Source organism: Rousettus aegyptiacus, unplaced genomic scaffold (genome assembly GCF_014176215.1).
Source record: "Rousettus aegyptiacus isolate mRouAeg1 unplaced genomic scaffold, mRouAeg1.p scaffold_m13_p_16, whole genome shotgun sequence".
In the NCBI taxonomy this organism is placed as follows: Eukaryota; Metazoa; Chordata; class Mammalia; order Chiroptera; family Pteropodidae; genus Rousettus; species Rousettus aegyptiacus.
In genome coordinates, this window is record NW_023416291.1 from 48374972 (window position 1) to 48380031 (window position 5060).

General features: G+C 41.1%; 1 pseudogene; it reads right to left on the bottom strand.

Annotated features, from left to right (window-relative positions):
- Positions 1 to 1372: 1372 nt before the first annotated feature.
- Positions 1373 to 1491, bottom strand: LOC118612570 (annotated as a pseudogene).
- Positions 1492 to 5060: the final 3569 nt, after the last annotated feature.

A 5060-nucleotide genomic window follows, 5' to 3' on the forward strand; every position in this document is an offset into this window, starting at 1 on the left:
AATGCTCTGACTTGAATCACATGGATTGACAGTCTATGTATTTTCTCTTTAAACATGAATTACAAATGATTTCCTTTGCAAAAGGGTTGCTTTAAAAAGCAAAAGAGGCCTAGAGTAAAAGAGTTAGTAAAGCGAACATAAAAGCAGTATAGAAACATTTTTCTTGAGAGTAGAAAAACCTCCACAAATTGTCCTATACTCTCGAAATTACCTATTTTATCTACATGCTAATAGAGGATATATACTTTCAATTTAAATCTTTTTAGATATTCTAAAACCTATGACCAAGACTAACCTTTCTACAGCAGCGATGATATTAATGAAATCCCTTCTTAATACCTACATTTAACGGCTTGCTATATAATTTAAATTACTTTTCGCACAAAAAAATAATTTTAATATCTTAATGCATGTAAAAAAAAAATCTGCTAAGTATAGGAAATGGAGAAGTGTGGGAAACACAATCAGCCTCCAATGAGTGGATGGTCTTGGTAAGGAAGAAAGCATGAGAATACTCAAGCATTACAAAAGGCAAAGTGTACTAAATACTCGAATAAAAATAAAAGCTAAACCCTGGTGGAATATTTGGGCTTTATCTTGGAAGCACATTTATGAACTTTCTTCTTTAAACGTATGTTCCATTGGTAAATCCCAATGATCTAAACAACGACAATAAAACAATAACAAAAAACAACTCAACAGGGGGAGAGGGTAGGGAATGGGTGCTGGAAAGTGGCTTTGAACATGAGACCTGAACCTTGTTAACAGAGCAACTCTGTGCAAAATCCTTAATTTTCTTTGAACCTAATTTCCTTATTTATAAAAGATACAAAATGATGTAGAATAATAGATTCTCATGGGTGTTTCGTAGTAATTGAAAAACAATGCATGTGTAGGTTGAGAAAAGTGCCTGACTTGTAGTGGGACCTAAACAAATTGCTAGTTTCCTTTTTTCTCCCTTTTCCCCTTGTGGTATTTCAAATCCATGGCCTGTCAGACATTTCCTGCTAAAAGGGCAGCCTAGAGCTGCAGCCTTTCCAGAAGGTTGTCAAGCAGTGTTGTCAAGGCGGTTGGTTCCTCACCTGCATTCTCCCTGTGTCGCTGCATCTTCTTCGACCACCTGTAGATGTCGATGTTGCCTCATCATGTACAAACTCCCCTCCCTCTTCTTGGCCATCCACCAGAAACTACGTTAAAGGACCCCACATTTCTGGTCTTCTCCTTTTTTCTCCTCTACTCAACTCAGATAAATTTGTTCGCCATTTTCTCTTTAGAAATAAAGTTCCATCCCAAAATGAGCACTTTTCTAATATCGGCCTTAATCCTGCCCTTCTTGTTGTAATCTTTATTTATTTACTTATTTATTTTTTAATGCCTACAGCACCTGGTATTTCTAGGTGGTCTCCCATTAAAGTACTCACCAGACCCAACCCTGCTTAGCTTCCGAGATCAAACAGGATCAGGCACGTTCAAGGTGGCATGGCCATAGACCTTGTTGATATCTTAAAATCAGTGAATCAAGCCTTTTAACCTGTCCCTGAAAATGGTATCTGCTCTATAAAGCCCTTGCTGAACTGAGGGTTGGCAGCAAATTCCTCTGAAACATTCCTGAACTGAATTTGAGACTATCAGAGCCCAGTCAGATAATGTATGTTCTCCTTTGATGTGTAAATGTTAATAATTCATATATCCTTGAAACAAATGGTAATGACTGCTACATGACAGCCTTTGTTCTAAGTACTAGAGACATAGCACTGAACAAAACAAAAACCTATTTTTATGCAGAAAGGAAAGGGAGGCACAGAGACAACAAATAAGTAAACAAATACATAAATAAATACTACGAGGAAACAGAAAGCGAAGAAAGAGAAGAATGACTAAAGACTTGTCTGATAAGGTGACACTCAAGTACAAATATGAAAGAAGTAAATAAGTAAGCCATGCTGATTTTGGGGAAGAGAATTCAGGAAGAGAAAAGATCAATACAGAAGCTAAAAGTCAGTAGTTTGCTCGGGAGTGGCTGGAATTGAGTGAGTCTGAAAAATAAATGGTAAAGATGAAGCAAAAGCCAGCTCAGGACCTGCCTTGTAGGAAATAGTTATGATTTGGGTTATTATTGAGTGAAAGGGGAATCCGTTGAAGGCTTTCGAACAAACAAGTCGCACAAACGTGACTTCGGAGACAAATTTCAAATCTCCTGCTAGACAAGGCTAAGATAGCACGTCATTTTTGAAGCTCAATTTCCTCCTTTAAAAAGTGGAATTAATATTAACTGTCTTGTCAAATTGAGAAAATTAAATGAGGACTTACCAGAATACCTAACACATGGTGAACACTTCACTGAAACTACTAAACATTGTCTAATTTGCATTAGTCAGTATCAGCTTTATTTCCTACCATAATGTTTTTCTTGGGGGTCACACCTAACCAACTGTGGAATCTTGGATAGATACCAAAGACATCTATTTTATTATGCTTTATATATAAAATCTTGAACCAACTTAAGCAAATTCAAAACTAATTTCAGATTTAAGGCAAAGTGGCAAAAACCAGGTGTGATTCTTCTTGTGAATAATGACTCAACCTGTTCTGTAGGGCTTACAAGTCACCATTCATGGCTTTGTGTTTAATTTTATTATAAATGTATTTATGAACATAGCTTATGGGAAACACACATGTAAAATTGTCTTGCTCTTTCCCACTGATTAATTCTCAAATGATAGCCTTTTCTTCAAGACATTAGGTGAAATGTCTTAAAACCTCTTCAAGAGTATCTTGGCAGAAATTCGAGCCCAGGGAAAAAGGAGATTATTGCATGTAAAACCATAATAACTTGTATTCTTTAAATGCACCGAATTTTTTTAGCTGAAACTCAAGCACGGGGTTTTTTAATGTTGCCATTTAAAAAAATTATTACGCAGTAAACAAAAGCGAGGCATCAACTTAAACACAGAGTGGAACAGCGCACCGTAGACGTCAGTCCCTGACGTTCAGGCAAGACTTAACGTCCTCCCTCTGACCTGGCTGTGAGGCCAGTGCACCGGAGTGAGAGGTGTGAAGGGCAAGGAGCAGGGCCAGTGAACCTGCGACACATGTGACAAGTGAGGTGTCGCCCGTCGACTTTGCAGGTCTCATACTTCACCATCTCTTTCTATAATAAAGTGAGGGGGAAGATAAAATCCCTCCCCTTCCATTCTATATTGTTTAAACATCATTACCATGAATCACTCGAGAGAGGCTTCACCGTTGCCAAGCAACCGCAGCATCTGCCTCGCGGCCCCACGGAACATGATGAGACTGCGTCATTTCACACTCCCTGGAAAAATTAATCTGTTGCTCTCATCCCCCTGTTTAAAGTCCTGAAGCTCAAAGGATGTGGGGTCCTCTTTACTTTGTATTTATGTTACAGTGAAAAGGAGACAATAAGTTAGCAAGTTTTTCCTCCAGGTGTTTGCCCGAGCTTGGTGGTAACCTGGCTCTCCGTTGAGAAGGCTCATTTCTGGGCAGCCCTGCGAGGCAGAGGCTCCTCCCTCCTCCTCTCTGCATTTGTCAGGAAACTTCCAGTCCTTGACTGCTCTGCCCTTGTAGTGGAGTCTCTTCTGAGGCACCTCTGCCTCCTGCTGGCAGCTCAGCACTGTCCAGAAACGTTTCTTTCCATTTTTTCCTGTTCAACTCTCTCCCACTGGAAGAAGAGAATAAGTGTCTGTGGACATCCTCCACAGATTTATTTATACATTCACCAGCACACCTGCTGCCTGCCCTTTTCTGATGCCACCAGGGCTGCCCTCGCCCCCGACGCTCGTCACCTCAGTGGCTCTGTGTGGCGGGCAGAATCCTCCACTGTCCTTCAAGATTCCCTGACCCCTGCCTAATAGATGGATTTAACGTGCAGGAGGAGGTTATTTTATGGGTCAGTTGACTTCAATAAAGGGAGGTTATCTGGGTGGTCTAACCTGATTGCAGGAGCCTTTCCTCTGGATGGGGACAGAAGGGAAAGTCAAAGAGTCAAAGCACGAGAAGGCTGCAGTGAACTAATGCTGACTTGAGGATGGAGGGGGCTCCATAGCCAGGAATGTGAGCGGCCTCTAGAAGCTGAGCGGCCCCCTTCTGACGGCCTTCGAGGGACAGGGACTTCAGTCCTCTCACTGTGAAAAGCTGAACTTTGCCAACAAGTCGAATGAGCCTGGGAATGATTTTCCCCTGGAGCCTCCAGACAAGCTGGGCTGACACGTTGGCTTCAGCTTTGCGGTACCCTGAGCAGAAAACAGTCACGCCTACAGAACTGTGAGATAATTATGAGTGTTTTGAGCTAGAAGGTTGTGGCAATTTGTGGCAATTCTACATTGAATCTAATCTCTTTTTAGGAATCTTTTCATTAAATCATTCCCAGTCTTCGGCCTCTCCTTGCTGCTCTCCACTCACACTGTCATCATTACCATCATCACCACCGTCACCTCCGACTCTAACAGTATGCCAGACACTGTATTTAAATATTTCAGGTGTATTTATTTTATTTAAAGCTTCATAGAAGGGATCCTATAGAAATGCAGAATGTGGGTCTGCAGGATTGGGTTGGGGCTGCCTCTGTTTCTGCTCTTAAAATGTTACCTGAGGAAGGTGTGTGGGGAGAATGGACCTAAGGGAAAAAACTCGGTGCTCATTTTTGAATTCCATCTCTAGCCTTGCGATCATAATGCCTGGAAGCAATGCCTAAGAACTTGTCTTTTTAATACAAGCTCCTGAGATGAATATCATGTTACTTAAAAGTAGGGTTTCTCAACTTCAGCACTGTTGGCATTTTGGATCGGCTAAGTTCTTTTTCGTGAAAAGCAATCCTGTTCTTTGTAGCGTGTTTAATAACATCCCTCATCTCTACTCACTAGATGCTAATAGCGACCCTTCCCCATCTCCAGACATGGCCAAATGCCCTCTGGGGAGCAGAATGTCCCAGAGTGGAGAACCCCCTCTCTAAAGTTTGAGGATTCTGATTTAAGCATTGTCTAGGAGAGGGGAAACTTGAAAATGTGTGGCTTAACACAGGATTCAGTAACCTTTTTTTT